Source organism: Anoplolepis gracilipes, chromosome 14 (assembly GCF_047496725.1).
Source record: "Anoplolepis gracilipes chromosome 14, ASM4749672v1, whole genome shotgun sequence".
In the NCBI taxonomy this organism is placed as follows: Eukaryota; Metazoa; Arthropoda; class Insecta; order Hymenoptera; family Formicidae; genus Anoplolepis; species Anoplolepis gracilipes.
In genome coordinates, this window is record NC_132983.1 from 5524284 (window position 1) to 5551794 (window position 27511).

General features: G+C 36.3%; 1 long non-coding RNA gene across 1 annotated transcript in view; it reads right to left on the bottom strand.

Moving 5' to 3' along the window:
• Nucleotides 1-27511, bottom strand: part of LOC140673631 (uncharacterized) — a 44192-nt gene that overhangs the window by 14942 nt on the left and 1739 nt on the right. Inside the window, exon 2 of the long non-coding RNA XR_012048078.1 lies at nucleotides 21796-21937. This is a non-coding gene — a long non-coding RNA (uncharacterized lncRNA). The remainder of the gene's footprint in view (nucleotides 1-21795; nucleotides 21938-27511) is intronic.

Sequence of the window (27511 nt, forward strand, 5' to 3'; positions counted from 1 at the left end):
TTATTCGGCCGTTACATCCAGATCGATTCGTCTGAGACGAGTTCGTGAATATTCAAAGACATCTTACTAGAATTTTTTACTTCGACAGTTTTTCTGCAAGTCCTACAATGCAATTGTTCGTTTTAATTACACTTCTAACGCTTGGTTGACTATCAGGGTTAGGGAAGTTAATTTTTTTTTTTAACTAAGTTAAGTTGAAAGTTAATTGGCAATAAATTAAATAAGTTAACATTTAAAGTTAAAAACAAAAACTAACTTAGTTATAAGTTAAGTTAAAAAGTTAAAAATTAAAGTTAAAAGTCAACGTTAATTATATAAAACTACATTTTTTGCATAATTAATCTTATAATTGATATTTTAATTTAGGCTATAATAAAAAGATATATAAAAAAGTAGAAAATATAAATATTTTTCTTTCTTATAAATTATAAAAGACTATCTTTTTATTATTTTTTATTTTTCTTTATATACTATTAATTGGAATTTTAAATAGAGTTCTTCTAAAGTTCCTAATTTATTTCTTTCCCAAGCACTCTAATAATTCTTTATCTAATAACAAATCAACATATAAACAAATAAAATAGCTTTAATATATATATATATATATATATATATATATATATTTTATACATTACGATCATCAATTTTCATATGACTTTGATATTAATAAATTATTTATTAACTGATATAAAAAAAAGTTATTAAGTTAAATTAAAATTAACTAGTGTAAAGTTTAAAGTTTATGGCATTTAAAATTAACTAAGTTAAGTTAAAAGTTATTAATTTTTTAACTTTTAACTATTTAACTAGTTACTACCCAACTTTGTTGACTATATATATTTTATATTTTCGCTGTTAGATTCTATATTAGCTTCTATATTTATGATATTAATTACCATCATATTTCTGCTTCCAATGCAATTTGCTTGAACAAGAATTACGAACGAGTCCTGAATGCTTTTAAATTTTATTATTTAAAAGTGCTAATCAATATAAGAGAGATGGAGAGAGAAAGGTAAAATTCTCTTAATCTTTCTCCGGTTAATTTTTTTAGCATCTACTTCTTTTATCCTCGCAATTAAAATATCGTCAATTTGATATTAATATTGCAAAATATTTTAAATAATTATTATCCATGGTGTACTTGATATATTCAAGTACTTCACCGACAAATTTGAAACGTAAAGGATGCGTTTACGCACTTGAAAAGTCGCGAGGCCGGCGCGTCAAAATAAACATCTGCGCCCTCGATCTCTTCTCGAGAAGCTCTCCAGGACCTTTCGAGGGTCTCCTATGTCGTAGAGGTCTTCGAGGGTCAACTTGTACAAATACGATCGAGACTGAACGTCGACACGAGACGGCTTTCTATTTCCGGCTGCGACACACGCTCGAGAAGACGTAAGACGTATGCGGATGATCGATCGATCCATCGATCCATCCTCGCATGTTTATTCGCGGAAATGTTTATTATGTTTATTCAACGCGAAGCGTTGAAGTGAAGCGAAACAAAATACTGAAGAATCGAGTTTTACAAGGAGCGCGGTGGAGACTTTTACAAAGTCGACTGACAATTCAGAGATCCATAATCGAGACTGACAGGTGACACGTGCTGCCATAAAGCGCGATTAGGGCTCGTGTTAATTTCCTAATTCGCATTTTAATCAACGTCGGCTTTGTCTTTGCCAGACTTTTGTGAATGGTGTGGTGTTTGCCCCTTTTGTGTCTCGTAATCAGCCCTTCGCGCGTTCTTCAATTATACCTGCATTAAAACGTCCAAATGGCAGCGCCTCTCGCGTTACCCTCTCATAGAAGATGAAAATAAAAATATATATCCCTCGCATGTCTCTAATGTATAATATAAATAAGTTCAAGTAATTTATAAGGAAATAAATGTTTATTTACGTGTATTGCTAATGTCAGGCTTAATTAGTTTAAATTCAAACGTTTGAATATATTTGTAATAAATATATTAAAATAAATTTATATATATGTTAAAGATATATTTAATATATATATATATATTAAAAAGGATTTTGAAATTAAAATTTTTTAATTAATCTAAATTAAATTTTCTCGCACCTGTGGGATTAATTTTTTTTTTTTCATTTCTTTTTAAAAAGAAATGGGTTTAAACTGTTGCGCGTTGAACCCTTCGTTTGACGATGCAAGGCTCAAAGGAGGTCGCGTAACGGAAAGAATTCACGTGGGCGATTGTACACCGGGTGTGCTTTACGAGCTCAACCAGAATCGTATCGTTGCCTCGGCCTTTCCCTTTTTTGCTTTCCCCCTTCCGCCCCATATACAAAACGTTAATATCCTGCGACGAGGAGTTAATGGACAGGCGAGCGTTAGCTCGTATAGGCTGGATGATAGTCGACGGTAATATATAGTCGTTGTATAACGAGGTTACAAGCTACAACCCCCGCTGCAACCCCTTTCGCCTCTTGGAAAGCGCCAGCGCGAAACGTGACGAGAACAAATTGCCGACGCATCCCTTTCGCTCTGACTCCCTCGCCCTCGCTCCGCTTCTTTTTCTGAACGCGTGATGGATGGTTCCACCAGGTGATGCACCCTCTCAACGCGTTAAGTGCCACCCCCGCACTCGTCTAGGAATTGTCAGTGTATTATCCTTTTTCTATTTTCTAAAGCTACATAATATAGAATAATACATTGTCAACAATTGCCTGAGGATTCAGGACGCATTTCTGCCTGAATTTTCAGATCGAATTTTCAATATGTGAAAGTGATTTCATGCAATTTGTCTTATTGTCAGTTAAGCACAGTTAGAGTCATTTTTCTAAACGTTCAAAAGAATACCGTAAAATTTAGGAGGCTCTTTTGAAAATTTAAACAGTATGTTTGTTTGAGAAACTTTAGATAGTTTGTCTAAGATATATTTTAGAGATTAAAAAAATTTTTTTTCAACATAAATATCCACTTTCTTGGTTATTTTAAATTTGTCAATGATTGTTTGCAGGGTATATCAGTTAGGTTGAGATTTACTTTTGAACAATTTGTCGGCGCCTCGTTTTCCTTTGTATAAAATTGAAGGGTAAAGGTAAAGCTTGACGGAAAAATGACGGGTAAGGTTTTGTGCGCGAGATGACTTGTGTCGACAGTTTAATCGTCTCGCATTCGTCGCGCTGATGGGCGGGTTCATAAAAAATCGACGTCATCGTCTCTATACGCGTATTCAAAAACGGAGAGCTACTGGATTTTTCACAATCTCTTCCATGCTCCAAAATAGAATACGAAAAGGAAGTTAAGTTTCGTGACTAATATTTTCCCGATACACGCTATTATTTATCCGCGTACTTATTGTTAGTATTTTTTTTCGAAAAGAGATTGATTCTAAAAAATAAAGTCTGTTCACATTTAACACGTCGCTATAACCTTCCTGGCTAGAATAATATTTTTTTTTCTGATTATTATATATTAATTAAATGAAACAATTGATTTTTACAAATAAAGACAAGTTTTGAAAAAAATTTAATATTTGCAAAATTATTGCAAACTATAGAAAGTATGCTATACTATTTAGCAGGGTTGGGTAGTAACTAGTTAAATAGTTAAAAGTTAAGTTAAAAAGTTAATAACTTTTAACTTAACTTAGTTAATTTTAAATGCCAAAAACTTTAAACTTTACACTAGCTAATTTTAACTTAACTTAATAACTTTTTTTTTTATATCAGTTAATAAATAATTTATTAATATCAAAGTTATATGAAAATTGATGATCGTAATGTATAAAATATATATATATATATATATATTAAAGCTATTTTATTTGTTTATATGTCGATTTATTATTAGATAAAGAATTATTAGAGTGCTTGGGAAAGAAATAAATTAGGGACTTTAGAAGAACTCTATTTAAAATTCCAATTAACAGTATATAAAGAAAAATAAAAAATAATAAAAAGATAGTCTTTTATAATTTATAAGAAAGAAAAATATTTATATTTTCTACTTTTTTATATATCTTTTTATTATAGCCTAAATTAAAATATCAATTATAAGATTAATTATGCAAAAAATGTAGTTTTATATAATTAACGTTAACTTTTAACTTTAATTTTTAACTTTTTAACTTAGCTTTTAACTAAGTTAGTTTTTGTTTTTAATTTTAAATGTTAACTTATTTAATTTATTGCCAATTAACTTTCAACTTAACTTAGTTAAAAAAAAAAAAAAAAAATTAACTTCCCCAACCCTGCTATTTAGTAAAATTTTCCTCGGAGAGGACGTTTTATAACCTAAGGTTACAAAAGCCATGGATATTTTCTAAAATTCCAGAACTGTTGCGAATCGTCTCATTCTTTTTCTTTGAGACAAATGATTGTACTCTAGACAAAGTATATGACCGAAATGGATGTTCCTACAGTGTCTTTTAAATTCTTGGACTTGACTCCGGAATCCGTTAATTCTGAAGCATTTCTTCTCTACGTTTATGGACCGACACGGTAGCTCGATCAGCGGGTGGTCCTCAAAACGAGGGCACGCAGAAGGGTTGCTCTATCCCGAAAGGAAGAACCTTGCCGCCACTCTCTTTCTCTCGCTATTTCTCATTGAATCAACGACATCTCGCAGCGTGACGTCAAAATAACCAAATGTCAACAGTGTGTCGGAGCGCGTCAACGGGGTGCTTGATCGAATTATAGAGGGGTGGGAACGAGACGGGGAGGATGGTGGCGCGGAAGGTGGATACAGGATTGCTCTGTATAGTGAGGCCCCTTCCGTCAATTAAATCCTATGGCGTTCAGAAAACTACAGCGCAGCTGTACGTCTTTTGCTCCGAGATAAAAAGCAAATTCGAGACCAGGTAATACTAGATAAAGCAGGGGAGGGGGGGGGGGGAGGATGGAGGAAAGTAAGCGACGAGCAAAGAAAGGGGGTGAAAAATATAGAGGCCAGACTGACCACCGCCCATTCCGACATAGACGCACGGCAATTTTCGTTATCGTGGCAATTGCCAAAAGTGGACCTCGTCCAGTTTCACCATGGACATTGTCCGCCATGGGAGGTCAGGGTGACAAAGTTTACACCCATTCGTCCAGTCTTTTATTCATCAGGTAAAGCTCGATTAGCTAAAAATATTTGTTAGACTCTCTCTCTCTCGCCCAGAAAATTTATATTAATTATAATAATGCACTTTATAGCTCTTATAAATTGTAAGCTCCTTAATATAATATAATACGTCAATATATATATATATATATTATTACGTTTCTTGGGTATAATTTAATAAAGCGCATTTCGCAGCGTTATTTGCAGCATATTAATTCTGGGACATCAAAGAGAACTCGCGTTGATTAAAGAACCGGACGTGCGCGATCCGGTGTTGAGTGTCTCTCCGGACCTTTGTCGAGGACAGCAGACGTTGTCGGCACTCGCGTCAAAGCGCTTTCTTTTTCTCGCGACGCGCAAGCCCGCCCGGGTTGGTCCAAACAGTTCTCGTCGCCGTCAATAAAATTGTCGTTTTCGTCGATAATAAAAGTGACGAGAGCGCGTATGGCGTTGCTGTTTATTTGGACGAAGCCCCCGGAGCTCTGCTCTGCTATTATAACCGACGCCGACGACGACCCGCCACGACGCGAGTTCCGCGACTGCGAGAAAGACCGGGCCTTTTCCGCGACATCGGCCACGTGTCCCGGGAATTCGGGCGACCTAGAATCGGACGTGATCGCGAAGCTATTCTTCCAGAGTCTGGTCTCGAGACCCTTTCCAGAGGGATTTTTCTATTTTCGTTTACACGCGGTTGTAAACGTTACGGGCACGGCGGACCAGACGGAATGTCAGAGTGTCTACTCGAAATCTTGTAGAAAAAATTCCCTGAAAATTTCTTCACCTTTCAGATATTTTCAAAATTCCAGGTAAAGAGAATATTTTATCTCATTAGATTTTCTTACGCAATTTTCTCTAAAATAATTTTTTTTTATCGCATGCGTGTCTAATGATCTCTAATGTTTTTCACTCACACAAAGAAAAAATAATGAGCCTCTTAAGTTTCAGGTATTACATTTGTAAACGTACACCTACTGGAAAAAAAAAAACCTGCACAACTTTTTTATTTTTTACTATTAAAAATTACAAAGAATATGCACTGCACATATTCGATATTTTATTAAGCCATTTAATATATAAACAAAAATAGATATATATTTTAAACGCATAATTTGTTTGGCTTGCTGACTATTTACGATACTATATAAAAGCAAAATTATTAAAGAGAGAATTTTTTTTAAATGCTCCTTTCTACAGAGATAAATGTGTGAAGTATATTACATTGTTACGCCGATATGAAATATCCTTGGTTTCGTTGTCTCTATTAATTTATAATCATAGTTTGTAGATCGTAATAAATATATATATTTCCCTTTGTGAAATAAATATTATATTTTCCAGCCAGGCATTTATAATTCAAAAAATTGTCATTAATACTAAAGTTGAGATAAAAATAAAAATAATATTAAGCCGTATCGAAATTGTTGTATTTTAAATTGAATAAAAATCAACGTTATATATATAATAATCAATGTTATAAAATGTGTCAGAGAAATGCGGATAAAAAAGTGATTTTTTTTTTTGATAAATTCTTCAATCTTGTCGTTATATACAAAATGCAACATTTGTGCAGTATTATGTAAAAGAGCGCCAACTTCTTTCGACGGCGAGACGCTCGTAAAATCAAAGCGGGCAACCGCGGTCAGTCTCGGCTCTAATGGAATATGATGTCAAGCCGAGGTCCCGCAGGCCCTTACACGCGCTGCAAATCCTCCAAACGCGTGTTGTAAATCTCGTTGAATTATCGCCGTTTAAACGACTGTGAAATTAGCGTTCTTCACTCGCCCGCGGTCCGATGCGCCTCATAACTGTCTTCTAGGTGCTAAATTTCGCGCGAGTCCGCTCTTCCTCGGGCCCCCGAAATCCTCCTCGCGAGGGAAGCGCCTCCTTTCAGCCCTTTCCCCCCTCCCCCCCCCGCCCCGTTCTCTCGATCCTTTTACATTGTAAGCGACTCGGGGATACCGCGTTACTCTGAAGTCGTAAATTAAAGATGGTCGGTAAAATACAACGCGTCTATGTATAAATTTAATTGGTTGCAAGCTAAATGATAAATTTTAATGCGCGCGCTTTAAACGCAACATTATTTCCGAAAAGGCATCTGTCCTTGTCCGTTTTATTGGTTCGGTATAAAAAAAAAAAAAAAAAAAAAAAAACAGCAAAATTTAAAAACAAAGAAGATTTGAAATAAAATTTATTTAATTAAAAAAAAAAATTTTGAAATCTTCAATGCCGTCAAATATCATTGTTAATTTCCCCCCCCCCCTCCTCCCCTCTTCTATGCGCGACTGTAAAATAAAAGTTTCGTGTCCCCTCTTTTATGTTTCATACTATATTTTCGAACAATTTGGATTTTTTTTTTTTTTTTAATATCATACGACTTTTATTATTTGATCAAAATTTGATTGAAAACGCGGCTTTACAAGTTTCTAAATAATTTTTACGCTCTCTTCTTTGATAAAATCGACTTTACGTATCTATTTCACCGTCACCGCAACATTTTCAAATATATCTTTACAAAGTTATTTCCTTACAAATGCGTCCTTCTTTCATCGCGCGTAAATATATAGGTCGCTCCGCTCCGCAGTCCCACGCGGAGCGAAACGATGGCGATTTATACACACGCGACAGTGCAGATCAAAGAGGAAGGGGGAAAGGAGAGAAAGGGCGATGAGAGAAAAAGAGCGGCCAGTGGCGTGACGGGAAGTCGTTTCGTCAATGGTCACCATATATAGCGGGGCCGACAATGCGAGTCAAGGACGGCGCGACGCAACCCCCTGCCGTCGTCGGCGATTTCTTTCTAAGGTGCAAATGGCATGGGCCGTTTTTAAGGGCGGACTGCTACCTGCCGGACAAACTTTCCATTTTCGCCACCCTCTTTCCTTCCTCCCTCCCCCCCCCCTCCCCCCGCTCACCCATCTTCTCGATTGAAACGTAACGTCAACGCGTCCACCATTCAACTCGCGACCAACAACCGGCTTGGCTTTACGGGAATCGCATCGTTTTCCCTCATTTTTTTTTTTCTTTCACCTTCCTTCTCGCGTCAACGGGCCCCTTTTCTTCGCGAATTCCGCTCTCGATCATCCTATCGAGATCGATATGGCAGCCTGGAATCCACGCTTTCCAAGCGGAACGTTCTTTTTTTTTTTTTTTTTTTTTTTTTGACATAATGAAAAAAAGAGAAAGAGTCGTGAGAAACTGCAAGAGAGCAAATTATAAATTTAATTTGCTCCGTTTTATCGTGACACGCTTGTAATATAAGTCTCGATAAAATATTGAACAGAAAAAAGAAAATTTAGAAATTACTAAAGAAACTTGTACGATAATTACGAATTTATTGATCACATCAAATAAAATTACTTGATTGTCACATTTATTTTCCTAATTGTTATTTCTACCTCAAAACGTGAAAATAATCATCTCGCGAAATAATTATTTATATCATTAGTTTTTCAAAATCGCTGACAAGAGTTTTTTTTCAGATGGAAGAAAGATTAATTCATGCGTAAAATTTGCGTAAGGGAAGGACGTAATTCTAACGAAAGAATACAATAAACTCCTGCTTGGCTCCTTTTTCACTCAAGGCACTCGCGTAAAATCGCGATTCGGCGCGATCGAGCGCGAACACGTTTTCGTGTCCGAGGCGCGTGACGGAAGCGCGGAACCGAGTCGAAACCGGCTGCGAGGGCCTCCGTCAAAATCGAGAGGGCCCGCAGGTAGCTAACGAGCCCCCCGACCCCCTTCTCTTTACTCTGACCGCTCGGATTTCCAGAAATGCGCAAGCGAGGTATCCGTTAGAGATCCCCCGTAAACGGAGGAGCTGACAGTCGGACAATGCGTCCACCCGGTGGATCTATCCTCTTATGGGCGCGAATTACACGGATCAGAGGCGGCGAATGCCTATCGATCACTGGCTGCCCCGCCGTTATACGTATCAATATCGATACATCCTCATCGTGCTACCTACCTCGGTATGCTCGAGTGCTCGCCCGAGACGTGGACGTCACACGCGTAATTGATATTCTCATTGTTCGCTGAGAAGAGGATCTACGAAGAATGCTTCAAGTTGCGAAAAATGATGCTATCGCTTTCTATGATTCGGACAGTGACGAATTTATTTCCGGTTCCTCATTCGGAAGCTTCACGTAGGTAATCTCCTCGCTGTCAAATATTTATTACGTCAGAGACGCCCGCGAATATAAATATTATTTTCCATTCCCTCGGAAAGAAAGATGCTTTCTTGCAGACTTTGTTTGGTAAATAAAATTTCACAATATATAATAGAAATTTATGAAAATAAAATATAAAATGATTAGCAATATATAAAAAAAATTACAAACTTTGCCATTGCAATAAATTAAAAATTTAGCTGTCAAATTTTTCTCCGAGATATAAATTAATGTATCACGATTAATGTATTTTCGCAAAACTATGTCAATTATTTTCATAAATAATATTTAATCAGATTCAATTGTAGAAAAGGATCTACGAAGAATGCTTCAAGTTGCGGAAAACGACGCTATCGCTTTCTATGATTCGGACAGTGACAAATTTATTTCCGGTTCCTCATTCGGAAGCTTCACGTAGGTAATCTCCTCGCTGTCAAATATTTATTACGTCAGAGACGCCCGCGAATATAAATATTATTTTCCATTCCCTCGGAAAGAAAGATGCTTTCTTGCAGACTTTGTTTGGTAAATAAAATTTCACAATATATAATAGAAATTTATGAAAATAAAATATAAAATGATTAGCAATATATGAAAAAAATTACAAACTTTGCCATTGCAATAAATTAAAAATTTGGCTGTCAAATTTTTCTTCGAGATATAAATTAGTGTGTATTTTCGCAAAACTACGTCAATTATTTTTATAAATAAAATTTAATCAGATTCAATTATATCGTAAAAGAAAAATATTCTACAATACATCAGATTTCATGAATCAGAGTAAAATTCGATTATATATAATTTCTCAATATAAAATCCAAACTCCGAACTTTCTCTTTGTAATACCGGTTCAATCAAAACTCCCGCAGAGAGAGGCTACGATCCTCCAATACATTTTATCACAAAGTTAATCGACAATTACGCGCACAGAGATGCGTGGGTATCTTCCTGTCGACAGCGTCCCGTGAGATGAAACCAAACGAACGCCGGCCGGGGCGGATCCTGTCGGCAAACAGGGATAGCGTTACAAATTCCCTGAAAGGGAATCCTGGTATTCGAATTGAATGGCTCGTAACGTCGGAGCGGAGAAAAAAAGGTGAATGGCATCGAATCTCGGATCCGTAACGTCATGCGCCGAGAGCGGAATCAGCGGATTAAGTGTGAGATGAATACGCGCCTTGGCCAGGACCAAGGAACCCGCACCCCCACGTCCTGCTTCTCTACCTCCAACGCTCAAACATGCACGTTTGAATGGCGGACGATCGAGAGAAAGCTAATCCGCTCCTCATGAGGCGCGTTTAAAAACAGTTTTTTTCCGCGTCTCGTGTGTGCACGAGATATTACGAGAGATTTCGATCGACAACGGGGGCCACTCGAGGGGGATGTTTTTATGAAATCCAAGCTGATGGATAATATTTTCGCGCGACGCGTTGATCGAAAAAGATTTTCATATTTATCCCTTATTCCGTCCTGATGGATCATTTATTTTGTCTGTGAATTTTCTAACAATTGTCTCAATTTCTCGAAAACAAATAATCATAAAATAATATATTTAAGTAAATTATTTTTCTCATTTATTATTTTACTCTTTATTTAGAATGTTCAAAGAAGGTCTATACATTTTTTCAGATTTTTTAAAATCCTTTTACATATTAATAAACTTATTACAAAAATAACAATACAGAGTTAAGAGCGGGGGGAGAGGAAGGGGCAGATAAAGTTTCTTTATAACCACCATTTATTTTGCATTTATTTGATTGTAACTGATAAAAACGTATCCTCGATGAATGAAATACATGTTACAGGAAGGGCAGTGAAATGTATCTTTGGGAAATAGCAGGGATCCACCACGTCACCCTTTCGCACAAGTTGCCTGATAAGTGTCAAAACGTCGACGGTCGAAAATGGGGCACTTAAGCGGATTCCCGAAGGATACCTCGTCCGGCTTATTTACCCGTTCCGACAATAATGCGAAGGCGCGAAAACGTCAGGAAAATCGGCAGATTATGCTTATATCTGGGAAAGGCAAACATGACTAATGATCCGGAATGACTAATAATAATAGTGGGAATAGTCGGGAAAACATCTTTTTTTCCAAGCGATTTCTATGCTAAACAAAACGCCCGGTTTGTCAATTTAACTTCCTTTTTTTCCCTTTATAAATCTGTAATTTGTGTTTTATTATCAAGCAACAAAGTAACTATCGTACAGTAGCTCCTGCCAATTTCTAACATCGTAAAACAGGATTCTTTTCACATGTCATACACCGAAAATATTTAAAAAAAAACACACAAAAGATGCAAAAAGGGCGAACTATGAGAAGACTTTGGCCAACTTGATAATTGCCATTTCTGTATTTTCGATTTTTATTTTTTCTACTTTTCACTGTTGTATTCATGTATTTTCTCCTACGCTTTCACTCTCTTTCCCATCTGACAGGGAACCGAAAGTGTCCTTTGTATCTCTTATTGTTAGTATTTACGGCGCATGACAGTGAGAAGACTCGTGTTTTACGGCGCGAGAAATTGGCAAGAGCTACTACAGTCGTTGCCTTTGTTATGTTTCTCTTTTCTTTTCTTTTCTTTCGCTCCTGCCGAGAAAAACGCACCTCTCGAGAATGAGTTCTTGAGGATGAAAAAAAAAACGTTGGTATCCATTGCACTTTGTAAACGATACCATCATCGATCGATGCGGAGATAAGACGATGGTTTTTGCTTAAAAGCTCTTCGGTATCTTTTCAAGAGCGCATCCTGATTTATTTCTGTGACAGCGATACACGAGATCGGCGCTAAGATTGACAGCGATATCTTCTTCAACGGCATTTGATTACGTTTATTAAAATTTTTTGTTGTACTTTTGCTTCATTCAAATCACTTTTTTATATTTTTTTCAACTAACATGTTTATATTACAATTATTATTAAAGATTAAGTTAATTTAATATAAGACCTTATCTCGCTGACATGTGTTAGAAAATCTAATTAATATTCTTTGATAGTCATCACATTATATTTTGTATGGAGATATCACGACAGAAAAATTGCACGTTCGACATTTCAACATCTGGCTGTTTGCGCGAAACCCACGTGCAAAAATTACGCGAAGCGACAGGTTCGCGGGGTGATTTTCTTTTTCCCTCCGAGATTGTGCCGGGCGATATAAGTGGTAATTGATTTTACGCCGCTTGATTTACGACCCCGGGGCCAGCGACACTAAACTCCGCTTTTGGGGTAAAAATAGAGCGAATCTAACCCCATCGCTTTTTTTTTTTCTTTTCCTCTCTCCCCTTCTCGATCGACATGTGTTGCCCGTATCGTCGCGTCATCCCGATGGGGTAATGCACGAATTTCCATCTTTATCAGCAAAAAAACTGCGACGGGTCTTTTTTTTTTTTTTTTTGGTTTTCCAAAGTCGTCGGCGCGACACGTCACGAATTTTTTTATCAATTAATTATTAATACTAAATTAATTCCAAAAAAAGAAGATATTTTCTTCCATCCTTTATCATCAATTAAATATGAATGCTACGCTCTTTATCAAGAAACTTTACATGTTTATCCTTTGATAGAAAAAACAATTTATCATCAATTCTTGAAAGCAGAAAAAAATTAGAACAATAAAATAAAAATTGCGTATCTATTTTTACCCGTCTTTCTCTCTATTGTATAACATATCAGCACCGAGGAAGGGCTAACGCACGTTGAACGAAAGGAGAAAGCCCTGACATTAAGTCACAATCCGTTCACCGGGGCACCGGAGTACAGCACGGGGGGCGCGAGTCGGCAAAGGGCGTCAGAGCGAGTCAACGTCGAATAAATCAAAATAAAAGGGGGGCACACAACGTAAAGAGAGCCCCACTGGGCGACGGCTTGGAAAAAGAATACTGGGGGGGGGGGGCCCCAGGGTACACACGTCTCGAAAGAGTTACCTGCTGGAAGACTTCGCCTATTAACGACTCCTTCATCCCGGTGCATTACATGCGTGCAGAAATCTTTTTATACAAACGCATCGGCCGGTGAAATTTTATTAATGTGCGCGAGTATCGATAAGCCCTCCTCTCTTCCCTTCTCAGCCTTTTGCTTTACAGCTGTTTAAGTCTTTTATTGGAACTTTTAATTAGGGATAATAATGATAAAAAATATTAATTTCGCCAAAGAGTTGTCGAAGGAGATATTAAAAATCGAGCTAATAAAAACCACAAAATTATTTAAATTAATTTAATTATACATGAAAAATAATATAAATTATAAAATCAAATCATATATAATTATACCGGAATATTATAAAAAAAAAATTATGTCAATTTATTTTATTCTCCTTTTTAAAAATTTACACCTACTTATTTTTATCTTTAACATGAAACGAAATTACTATTAATATAATTAATAGAAGGAAAAGTTTTAAAAACTGTTTTGATCTATATAATTTAGTTTTAAAATTTTGACGAAAAGTAAATTCAATTGTTATAAATTATAAATAAAATTTCGTCGAGTACACTTTTTTACTATAAACTATTACGTTTGCGCCATTCAATTTTCTTTGATATATATATATTTAATTCGAGATACATATAACTTTAATTTCTAAAAAATTTTGATAGGTCGGATAATTAAAGTGTCAATGATCTCGATAAGCCATGTGGTCTCGATAAAAGGGCCTACAATTAATTCACGAAATTTTGTACAAAAGTTCTTTCGATCGTGAGCTTGAGTTTAAAGTAGGCGTCCCCCTTGAACGTCGCATAGGGAGGGGAGAGGGGTGGGGGGAGAAACGCGCTGAAATTCCGCGGGACAACGCTTTTATCGCGACGAGGAATCTAATTACGCCAGACGCAGGCGCCGCGACGTTCCTCGGCGGCCATCGCGACGTCGTCATGGATACCAGGATGGAGATGAGGAGGAGACGTCGCTGCCGGGGTTAGCGATCGATACGACGCCCATCGTCGTCGTCGTCGTCGTCGTCGTCGTCGTCGTTGTCGTCGTGGAATTATTCCCAGCGCAAATTATGGTGTTTAGCATAATGAGCTTTAGCCCAAGATTATACGGCAAAGTTTCTCGGGGGTGGAAACGCCGGAAAAATCATAAGGGAAGGAAAGTGAAAGCCTCATCTTTCTCATAAAAAAAATATAAGTTTATTAGAAAAAATATGCAAATTTTTATCGAAAAGGATATTGGAAGCGTCAAATGATCTCGCAAACGGACAAAAGGGCAGCCAGAAGGAAATTCCGCTTTTCTCATTTCATAATCCGCGAGCGGAAGGGGTGCATTGTGCGACATAATTTACTGTCTGCAAACAGATCGGGGCGCTGATGTAAAACATGCGCAAACAGGCGTCCCCGGGATTTAATGCCGGCGCCGCGCCGGTCGGGTTCTCGGTGTCGTTTTTCGATTGAAACCTCCCCGGACGCGAGCATTATATCGGGATTTGCTCGGGGTGGCCCGCGCAGCTCGAGGAAAGCGACTCGAGTTCAATTGAGTCGTATACCCTCGCGTCAGGGTCTACCTCGGCCCTCCGAAGGCCGTGCGATCCGACCCGAATTTCTCTCATCGTCACGTTCATCTTATTACGAGTGTGTCGATATCACATATTCTTCTCTAACGACAGGCAGCACGTAACCAAATAAAAGGGATTATATCCAAGAGAAGGATAAATATGTGTCTATAGTTGGATAGTTTTTCTAACCATACAGGAAGAATAAAGTTGAATTAAAAATAATTTAATAATTTCGAAATCAAAATTTAATTTAATTTTAAACCTCTACAATCTACAGTATCACCATTTCTTATATAATTATATTTTTACTACAATTTTATATAATTTTAGATTTCGAGAATAAAAATAAAACAATTGCGTTTTATAATAAAATAATGAAGGAAGTACCAGCTTCTAAATGATTTTAATTTTAATTGAAATTTTTTATCTTCATTTCTATATTTTATTTCAAGCTGTCATTGCAGACTGCAGAGATAATAATTATTTCATTTAGTGCACTCGGACATTCTTTCAGACAAAATTCACTAACGTAAAGCTACGATTTATCCTTGTCCTCAGTGAGCGAGACTTTTGAGGCCTCGTATCCAGGGGGATACGAATATTTGCAGGCACGTGTCCCTCCCGTCATGGCAGTGCCAGGGGGTGGGCCGACCTTTGAGCTACTCTGTATTTGGTGCTGTAAGCTCTCGGTAATTGCCAGCATCACAGGGGATCACCATCACAAATACCGATCGTGCACAGAATCAGCGCGACTGCGTTTAATTACACGTCACGTACGCGCGCGCGCGAGTGTCTCTATTATAAATACGTATATACATATGGATTGTCCACCTCCCCTTCGGCACCGGATGTTCTTTCAGTTGCAGATACTGCAGATCGGACCGAGAGAAACGCAATGATTCTAATGAATGTCGACATATGCAGAGTCACGAAGTCACTAAATATTATACTAACAAAAGATGAGTATTAACCCTATGAGTCACGAATTTTTCTAATTGTCAGTATTTTATAAAATTTGGTGTATAAGGGTTTTTGGGGTCGCTGATTACGAATCCGTTGTCAGATTTTCAAAATTCAAGATGGCGGAAAATTTTACTTCTAAAATTTTTCTTTTTTTACTTCAAAATTCTACTTCCGTCATATTGGATCCCTGTATTAAATTTTGGAAATCAAATTTTTTTTCCTTTAGATTCAGAATCTGCGATCTAAAAAAAACCTTCAGAGAAAAAATTTGAAGAAGAATACAACTGTTACTTTCAATTTAGAACAGAAAATATTGTTTTTTATATATTTTTTATCAAAGAAAGGAGGATTTAACAAAAACAACACGGTGGAAAATTGTAAAAAAATTCTGAAAAATACTTTAGAGTGTACTAAAAAAAAGATTATTAAAAAATTGCCATATTTATTTTCATAATAGATTAGTAGAAAATGCATTTTTTCGTAAAAAAGTACTAATTTTGACTGTTTGTTTATACATGGTATTTAACAATTAATGACTGTTCATATTTTTTTTACACTTATTGATGTTCTAGAGACTCTGTAGAAACAAAAAATCCGGTATTTGTTGATAAAAAAGTGGTTAAAACAATAAAAAACTATGAAAAAAAAGGTGGGTCTCTGCGTGACCCGCTGTGACTCAAAGGGTTAAACTACTTTTACGAGATATATATATAAAATATGGAAAGATTGTTGGTATATTATCAACGTTGAAATTATACTTTCATCCATTGAATTTTCCAAATTTTTAATAAAGCATCGCGCCGATTATATAGAATAATTATTGTTAGCGTGAAATATATTTTATTGGCGTTATTAATTTTTGTTTTTGTATGACCGTCTCGCCTGGCTCTTAATACGGGGATGGCAAAACACGAGCGGATGGCACGTAATTATGGCGTATCGAACGTCTCTCTCCGCCAGATGCGGCAAGTTCCAAACGAGCGCGTCGCACAAAAACGCGAGCGATAGCCTCGGTAGCGATTGAACCGATTCGGCCGTCAATCAAAGTCGAAAGTCGAAAAGCCGACGCGGGTTGCTTTCTCGATGACAGACGGATGGACAGACGAACGGACAGGCGAACGGTTCAGGTAAATCAACGTATCGCGTTACGAGGGTCACCCCAGATCGATCGACGACCGCCGAAAAGTCAAGGTACGCGTAAATAGAATACATTCCCATTCTCCTCGCCATGTGATCCGAAATTTACGTTCGCGATTCGTCCACGTTTTTTCTTCTCCTGTCACTCTTTCGACACACGAGAAGATCGCACAAGTTTTCGAAAAATCTTGAAAGACAGAGAAAAGACGTGGCGGATAAAGTATCATCTGTCTAGAATAAAACTCAATTATGTTTTAAAAATAAGAATATTCTTTTTATAATTTATACTTTTGCATAAGTTCTTTTTATAAATTTCTTTGCAATTTGAAATCGAATTTTGTATATTGTTAAGTTATTTTTGATCAATTATCGGACTCTCGATCGCGCGAGATTAAATATTTATTACATATTTAATGAAATGAAATATTAATAATAGTTGAAATATGATTCAAAATATTTGATTAAATATTTCATAAATGTTTAATCCCGCGCAATCTATAATTATTAAAAATATAAAAAATTCGATTTTAAATTGGAAAGGAAATTACAAAGTGAAATTTAATCAAATATTTACATTAACATATTTTGTATATGTTATTTTTAATTATCAGGCTCTCGATCGCGCGAGATTAAATAATATTTAATATTTATTATATATTTAATAAAATGAAATATTAATAATAGTTGAAATATGATTCAAAATATTTGATTAAATATTTCATAAATGTTTAATCCCGCGCAATCTATAATTATTAAAAATATAAAAAATTCGATTTTAAATTGGAAAGGAAATTACAAAGTGAAATTTAATCAAATATTTACATTAACATATTTTGTATATGTTATTTTTAATTATCAGGCTCTCGATCGCGCGAGATTAAATAATATTTAATATTTATTATATATTTAATAAAATGAAATATTAATAATAGTTGAAATATGATTCAAAATATTTGATTAAATATTTCATAAATGTTTAATCCCGCGCAATCTATAATTATTAAAAATATAAAAAATTCAATTTTAAATTGGAAAGGAAATTACAAAGTGAAATTTAATCAAATATTTACATTAACATATTTTTCATCATTTGCTTTGGACTTTACTAATTTTCTCGTAGTTTTAGGAATATTATTTCTTATTACTACACACTTTCTTCAAGATGTTAATTTTTTGCAATGTCCCATTTCGCGTCAGTTACCGTGCTTAAGGCGCGTTACGTTGCCACGTTACTTCAGCAATGGCATTCGCCGAGGCGCGTTTCGTAAAACGCGTGGGGACGAACGTCGATTGTCTCTGCGGTTTTTCGCTGGCCGCAAAATAAGGCACCGGCCACGGTATTCCGACCACATCCCGCCGATTTTATTCCGCCTGCATTGCACGCGGGGCCGTAAAACGTGATCGCCGCCGTAACGTAAGCGACGTTTTGCGACACGATGCGAAGCGAAGATCGCTCGAGCCTCGTGGAAGAGAAAATTATTCTCCTCGTCTTTTTTTTATTTTCCAGCTTCTCTCTCTCTCTCTCTCTCTCTCTCTCTCTCTCGCGCGCGCGCGCGCGCGCAGGATATAAAATAAAAGGCCTGGCGGAAATATAGCAGCAAATTGAAAATATATAAAATTTAATCCGTAGGAAAATTGAAGGATTATACATCGCGTAAGATCGGAGGATTGATCCAGGATTGCGTCTGAAAAGTGACGGACGTTGAGAAGGCAAACGAGAGGACCCGGTGCGATTTGCATATCGCTCCGTCACGACCCTTTTTATTTTAGCGGCGCACGACGGAAGGAACATCTGCATCAGAAAGAAAACGCTGGCGCAAAGTGGATTACGGTAATGGATCACTCGCGATTGATCGGATTAGATTACGATGGCGATCTGTCGTGGCGATATACCGTAATCGGTGAACAGGCTCAGTCGGTGCGAAACGACATACGTTACGCGATACGATTCCCGGCCATTGATTTTCTCATTCCGCGTCCCGCAATAATTATCCCGATAGATACGCGATTTTAATTCTCGTCATAGGACGAGAGCAAACTTGATAAAAAAAAAAAAAAAAAAAAAAAAATGCATATCTCTCAGTTGTAATGTGCGAGAATTATTAAAATAATTCTCGAGTATCCTTCTTGAACTATACAGGGTGTTCCATTTTAATTCCTCCAGTGAAATATCTTGAAAAATATGGAAAATTCGAAAAAATGTTTCAGACAAAAAAAGTTGTATGGTTTCTAGGGGGACATAAGATGGTGCCATTAGTTTGACCTTGAAGAGTCACATAAAGATCACGCGAAGGTCATTTTGAATTTCTTAAATGGAACACCCTATATATTTTTGCATATTCTTGTAGCTTATCTTGAGAGCTTTCCAAAACACTATGATAAAATGGTTTTCTCATTAAACACTTTTCGAGTTATAAGGCTTCTTTTTAACACATTTCAACCTTTAATTTGAGCGATAAATTCTTTAATTACAATCGATTTTTCTCTCAATAGAAATTCAATTTTTCGAAATTATTCTTAGTAAAGACGTTTGCAATTTTTTTTAATATTCAGTTTATAAATGATTTGACGAGTTAAATGTTTAATTAATATGTTGAAAAAATAAAATGCTTGTAAAATTTAAATAATATAATTAAGTAGCTTAAAATTAAGCTTCGAAAAAGCCTTTCACGAATATTGATAAAAAAAAATAAAAATTTATCTAAATAATTTAGATTCGTTGGAGTCTCAAGAAATGAGAGGGTGTACCATATGCCAAAAGGTGCCCCGCACCTTGCGAAGGGCGCGCTATACGAATCTCTAATTGGCGCTAATTTCGCGGACCTGCACTCTCTCTCTCTCTCTCTTTTCGTCTATAGAATAGAATGCAAACAGAAACACGGGATACGCTCCATCACTCGGACAATATTGACCCTATAGCGGGTGAAATGACAGGAACGAACGCAGGGATCACAATGGCGTGCGCCACCCCCGCCTGTACGCGAACTGCTAAAGCGTTCCATTCATTCCACGCGCTCGTGGAAGCACTGACAGCCGGTCATTAAGCGAATACGAGAGCGACGCGTGCACATTTAGTACGCGTATAATCGATCTGATATAATCGCGACTTCCGTAAAATCGTGAACCTCGAGAAATGTAATTTATAATTGGCGAGTGGTATGGTTTTATGTAATGTAAAATGTAGAAAATATATAATACTTGGTTCTTCAAGAATTACAATTATATAAAATTATTTTGTAAATTGTGCAAAATTATATTTTGTGTTATATAAAACTTACACATTGCATTCACAAAAAAATAATATATTAACTTAACATTCGCGTAGTTAAAAAATTTATTAATTTAATATTTTATTAACCCAAAACTTTCTAAAGTATATAAGTATTATAGCTACGTGATTAAAAGTGTTTTTTTTTTTTTTTCAATAGTGATAATTTTTTTTCTCCCGTTCAGAGGTTGCGACTCGAGGATTTCGCCAAGGATCGATCTAACGGAGCACTCTCGGCCCTTTAATCCCGGGGTCAGAGCAGGAAATTAAAAATTGAATAGCCAGAAAGGCGCGCGCGTCCCTCCAATGCACCGCCTCGTACCTCGATATTGCGTACAGTGTGATATTCTCGACGTGCATACACGCACGCACGCATGTGCCATTGTCCCGTGACGTTGATTTGACGTAATTGGCACCAGGAAGGAGCCGAGCGGGGCAGCAATGATTGGGATAAGCCGGAATAAGCCGGGATAAGCCGTGCGTGGATTTCCTAGGAGGGGCGCGAGAATTTCGACGTATACTTTTTTTTTTTTTTTTTTTTTTTCCTACGCGCTACCGTTACTTCACGGGATGAATTCGATCTCCGAATCACTTAATTCTCCATACACACGGTGCGTCAGGCAGTAAATTAACGTGCAATTTGTCAAATCGTGCAGCACCATTTTCGACGTATCAAATTTTAACGATGGCTTTGAAAAGTCGATTTACAAAAATAAGTTTCCTATTTTTTTTTTTTTTTTTTTTTTGTATATTTTTGAAAAATTTTATTTTAACGCAGTTTCTCGTCAAATTATGAAAATTGTGATCGATAGAAATATAAATGAGATTTGTCTGTTTTCACACGCATATTAAATATATATATATATATTTATAACAATATTAAAAAATGTTCATATAAATCTTTAATTTCTTGCGATAAAATTAAATTATTATAGATGCTGATATTTTCTAACGCGATATTTTCTCAACGTAAAGTCTTTTCTCCTTCACGCACATTGATTCAATGAACCTTTATTTTCACCGTTTTTTTTTTCCCTATTTGCATTTCACAGTTCAAAGGGATGTTGGGCAAACCTGCCCGAACTCCGGAGAATGCCCATTCGTCACGCGTATGAAACGCAAGGACTCCGCTTTGTGCGTCACATACATGCGTATATGCACGCACGTACATATGTTAAGGACAACGAGTGGTTTTCGCTGTAATGCGAACGTCAAACACACTCAAACACACATCCTAAGCCCAGGCTTGTGAGAGCGAACACCTGAGTATGCGAGAGTTCGTTTAAAGCTTCATCGGGGTCGCAAACGCGTTTATCTCTTGCCCCTCTTATCACATATGTATCCCATCTTGCGTATTGTGTATCAAAAATAACTGAATTCTCTTAAAAACTTTCGTCTGCATTGTATAATCGAAACTAACTGTTTCTTATAAATTTATACTTCAAACTAAAATAATTAAAAAAAAATCACCTCAACACATTTTTACTTTGATGTAAAAATTATTTAAGAATCTAACGCTTATATATTAATTATAGATGTATTCAATTTTCAAGTTTATATTATATAGAAAAATATTGCTGTATTCTTGTTGCATTGAATTATGTCTTACGTCATAGAAAATTAAATCAAGTAAAGCTTTTATTAATTTAAAATTCAACAAGATGGGGTGTGACTTGAATTTTATTAGAAAAATCATTGTCACTTACCGTGTAATCGCGATGCTCCAGACGATATCTCAGGACCAATTAGCAAGGACGCGACGTACGTTGTCCTTTTATGTCGTCAGAGGGGTGCACGTGATTTCACGGATCTTCGTCGTGGCGAAGGGCGTTCATATAGATCGCGCATCTGCGGCACACAAGGGAAGAGCGTAAAATTTAAATAAATGTCCGCCGGCGGGCCACGCCGGATACGGCAAATTAAGTGACATGCTAATCATGTCTGGCGATACATGCGCGAATGAATAATTGGTTATTTTCTCTCTTTCTTTTCCCTTCACCGAGAGAGAAACCTGTTTACGAGCCCTACACCTTGCGCAATTGTAAACGGTATTGATTTTACATGCGCGAATAAAAATATAATTTTCTATTATTATTATTATAAATTTAATTTGTAAAATTATATATGTTGTACACTGAATTATACAGCCTATTTATAACTTATTTAAACTAGGAAATCATTTTTTAAACTATTCCAGAGAGAGAGAGAGAGAGAGAGAGAAATACTTGTGGATTGTAAAAAATCAAAAACGTTTAATTATTTTAATAATAAAAATAGCTAAAACAATTATTTATAAAAACAAAAAAGTGACAACTAATATAAATATGTTCTTATACTTGAAGAATATTATTAAAAATAGTAATAATACTATAATTATCTTATAATTTATTCCTTCAGCTTTTTGTTCGGACAAAAATTTATCAAATTAAAAGAAACTTTTTCTTCATATTTTATTTATACATACGATGATTATTGTTATATAATTTTTACAGATTGAAAAATCCATCTGTATCGATCGTGTCGTAAAAGAGGAAAAACGCAATTACTATACGTGTCACGCATCCGGCGCGCAATCGCGTGGAAAAACTCTCGGCGAATTCAAAGTGACCGAATTCTTTCTCCGCGATGACACGCCCGTAAAAGTGTCACCTGGTCGTGTTCGACAACGAAAAGGGTTGAGCAGTCGATCGGAAGAAATCGTCATTACTGTGAACGCTCGCCCCTCGATCGAGACGCGAGTTCATCGAGAGGAAGAGTCACCCGGTTTTTACGCGAGGCGTGACCGATCTCGATTTTCGGCAACGAACGTTTTATTCCGCGGACTCTCAAATTCCCTTCGTTTGAAATATATATAATTTTTCCGTCAAGATAATTTTGTAATTGTAGTTTTATTTTATTTTTCTTATAATATAATTTTTCTAAAGTATAAATAATTTTAGAGAGTTTCAAACAAAAATGCATTATTAATTACTTTCAATTTTACTGAAAAATTACGTAAAAAAGATTGGTACTGATTTTTTTACACTGATTGCAATCATACATTTATAATTAAAATCTGCTTATCAATAATATTCATGCTTCTTTAACGATATGACTTATTACGCGCAATTTCCGCGATTCGTGTATATGCAAATCTACGCTTATCCCGCCCCCGTTAAATGCAAAACAAAATACCACGAGGGATACGCGGCCGCGAAAAATCATAAATCACGATAAAGGGGCACGCACGTGCACCCTCTCGTATCAGCATGAGAGAAATCGTCTAGGAAAACTATTAACACTCGGTAACGGCGAAGAGACAAGGGATTTAAAGGGATGGCGATTCAAATGTGTTTTGCATGTGTTACCGAGAATTCAGAAGCTACAATTTTCATAATTTAAAAAATGTCAGTATTAAAATAAAAAAATCAAATTTATGTAAACGACAAAATGATGAATAAATGAGGTCAAAAATTAATCAAATCAATAATAATAAAAATGTCAAGTTAAAATCGAGTAAATAAAATTTAATTTTATTATACAAAATCTGCCGGACAAATCTTTAATTGATCTTCAATCTTTAATAGAACGTAATTAATTTCAATATTATTATATTATATATATATATTACAGAATTAAATTCCATTTACTTGATTTCCACATGTTTATCACTGACTTGATTAATTTTTTTTAATTTGTTTATATTCAGTACAAAAATAATGCACACATTACCATTATAATATAAGAAAACTAATTAAAATAATTCGTTTAAATATTCGTTAGCTCGCGTATAATTTATTACGATAGCATAATGCAATTCAATTAACGCGATTAACCCCATGTCCCCGATTTCTAACGAAGAACGCAATGGTCCTGAATGCACCTGCGAGTCTGACGGAATAATTCATGGAAATATAAGGTCGACAATTAGGTAATAAATAGTCGGAACACCCAGAGTCGATCCCCTTCCCCCCCCCCCCTCCCCCTCTCTTTTCTCTGCGCCTACTCCTCCTTCGCGTTTCGCTACGTCGTGCACGTCGTTGAAATCGACAAGGGAGTGAATTAATAAAACGACCCCCGGCTGCGTACGTGTGTGCGATGCTTGTAAATGTGTGTATGTCAGGCAGCGACCCGCCGGCACAGATGTGCCCCTTTGCGAAGGGCGCGTTTCTTTTATTTTATTGCACGGGGTTAATGGAATAGTTTGCATGCCCTAAACAATCGGCGAACAGGAATATTACATTCCTCCTTCGATCCTCCTCCACGAGGACCACCGACGATTGCGAAAACAGAGATGTCCGAGGTATCTCGATCAAATGCCCGCGATTTTTCAGGCCCCAGGAATAAATTAATCAACGCGTTCCCAAGCAAATGCCGATCAAAATCTTTTTTAATATAATTTATAGTATAATATAGAAGCTATATAAAAAATATGTATATGTATGTAATTTAATAATGTACAACTTATATACGTATTATTAAAAATTAGCAAAAATTAATGCACGTGAGATCATTAAATGTAATAATGTAAGTGTTGGTGCAATTTTTTTTCTGCCACCCGAATCCGCGCTGGGGTACAGAAACGACACAATGCATCGGGTGGAAAAAAGGTCTTGTCACCTACCAGCGCGCCGCGTGAGATCGCAGATTCGAAAAATCTCGGCCATTAATCGTTCCTTCGTAGCGACGTGGCTTTGTTCCTACGATGACACGCGTAAATCTGTTGCTAAACGACTTTTTTTCCACTCGCGGGGGCGAGTGTTCGCTCATGCGAATTCATCTCGCTTTAAATCGAAATCACGTTAGGAATAATGTAGGAATTTCAAAATATATAATAGCGCGACAGTAGTGCGGTATACTTTTGCAAAAATTTCAAATTCCTCCTCTCTTATTGAAATAATCAAAAAGTCTGAAAAGAATTTATTTGAAAAAGTTAAATTTAAAATTACAAAAAATGACGGGAATTAATTTTTTTTTAAATCACCGAGATTCATTAAATTAATTCACTAACTCGCAAATTCTCGAGTTCGCTGTTGAACCCTGCTTGCGGCCTCTTTCAAAGGTTCTTATTAAAACGATACATCGAATCAAGTCCTCGTGGTAGGGCCCGCGTAAGTGCACGCACGTCAAATCGTACCAGCAGCGAGGCGAAGACGTCGCATTCAGGGGAGGCGGTCGTCTGTGAAACGCGTTTAGCTTGTTGGTACACAGAGCTCGACGGGCGAAATGCCAGCCCCGCATTGTGTGCGTGCGAACGCACCCACGTGCGACGAGTGCGCGTACGAAGTGTGTCGACGATCTATCGAAAATTTTCTCGCTCCTCATTTTCCACGATTTTTTCCCTTTGATGCCGAAATAGATATCAGTCGATAATTAAACAAACATCATGAGACATATGTAGAAAAGCCAATATAAAATCTGCAAAAATTATAGTATAGAGAATATATATATATATATAATATACAGGGTGTCCCATTTTAATTCCTCCAGTGAAATATCTCGAAAAATATGGAAAATTCGAAGAAATACAACTTTTGCCTGAAACATTTTTCTCTCCCAGGCTTGGTTTTCGAGATATTCGACTGGAGGTGTTAAAATGGGACACCCCGTATAATAAATATAAAATATATCATGATTGTAATGAATGATAATAAATTCGTTTTTTTTTTTTTTCAATTTTAATTACCAATCTCCTTTATCTTTTTTACAGCACGTTGCATCTGGCGTTTGATTATTTTTAATCGAGAATAAGATTAAAATTAAACATATATATATATTCCCTTTAGTTTATATTTTCATCTTTGTATCGCTTTATACTTCTTGTCAAATGGGCGAATTAAAAGGAACTATTCGCCTAATCTGCCACCTGCATTGTATATTTAGAGGATTTATATGAATGCTCAAGCATGTCCTCCATACAGAGGCTGCGATCTCGTGATCTCTCTTTCTTCTATCTACTCTCTTGCAAGCAAAGAGATCAAATTCCACTCCAAGTCCCCCAATCGAGCTCCTCTCGAAGGCGATCTTTCAGGATCCGACAATGAGATCGAGTGAAGAGAAAACAGAGTCGACAGCAGATGTGCGCCTCCATTCTCGACTTATTTTGTCAAAACATGGACGACGTTTATAGATATATATATATATATATATATATGGAAAACGTTGCGAGAGCACGAAGAATGGAACAGAAGTGTTTCCTTTGCGCTTTAGAAGCGTAATTTATCAAAATACGTGATGTGCTTGTCGTCGCGAAAGGTGCAAGAAATTAGATTCCATCGTGTCAACAACGAAATAGCGATCAATCGTTACACAGGGCTTGATAAGAACCTCGGCATTAATCACTTATAATACTTAATATTCTTAAAAAATATTGATTATTTAAAATTCTTAATAATCTTTTGCAAAATTTACCTACTCATATTTCACTTGTCTTTAGTTGCGTCATATTTTCATATCACGTATTTCGAAATCATTAATTTTTAATTGCGTGAAAAAATATTACGTTAATTAAAATCTTTTTATAAAATATATATATATATATATATATATATACATAGAGAGAGAGAGAGAGAGAGAATAGATATTTCAAAATTATATACATAAATTCTTCAAATTGCCATCATATCACATGTTCGATTATAATCCGGTACCGGTCGGTGTCGCTATAATTTATCGTCAAGAGTGTGACTTTGTGCCTCCCTCTCTCCCCCTCCCCCCCCCCGACCCATTATGCAAAATCACAACAACAACACCGAGATCGTTTCGTCCACTCGAGAAAATCGGTCGGCTCGTCTCTTTCGTCGGATTCCGAAGAGGTGCCCGAGGAGGGCGAGAGAGCCATCAATTACGATTGGAAATAAATCGAAGGCAGATGCGACGATCGCCCGTAGGGCCCGTCGCGGCGGGTGACCGAATTCTCACCCCTCGCAGCCCCCCCGCGGACAATACGACTGTTTTCAACAAATACAAAACGATACATGAGCCCCCGGATGCAATCGTCGCCCTCTGACGCGTCAATTTCCTCGAATTGTTCTCGTTTTATTGCAACGTCTTTAAGGTGACCCGGCACGAATAATTTCAAGCACGTATAAAAAAATAATTTCACTTCGTTTCAATAGTTATATATTTCTCTAACAGGTATCATTTATTTATGCGTTATATTGTACTTTTTTTTTAACTATATTATACAACATTATTTAAAAAATTTTAAATTGAAGTTAAAATTTTTAAATAATGTTGTATAATATAATTAAAATGTTAAACTTTACAACCGTAGAAATTTAAATTATCTGTTAATTTATATGTAAAGAAATTTCTCGGCTCTCATTTTCTATGAAATTAATTGCAAGGAGAATTATCGGCCGTGCTTTATCTGCCAAGCCCGGTTCCTGTACCGTTACTTTGACAACTTAATAAAGAATAATCGGTCGTTCGCGTTGGTAA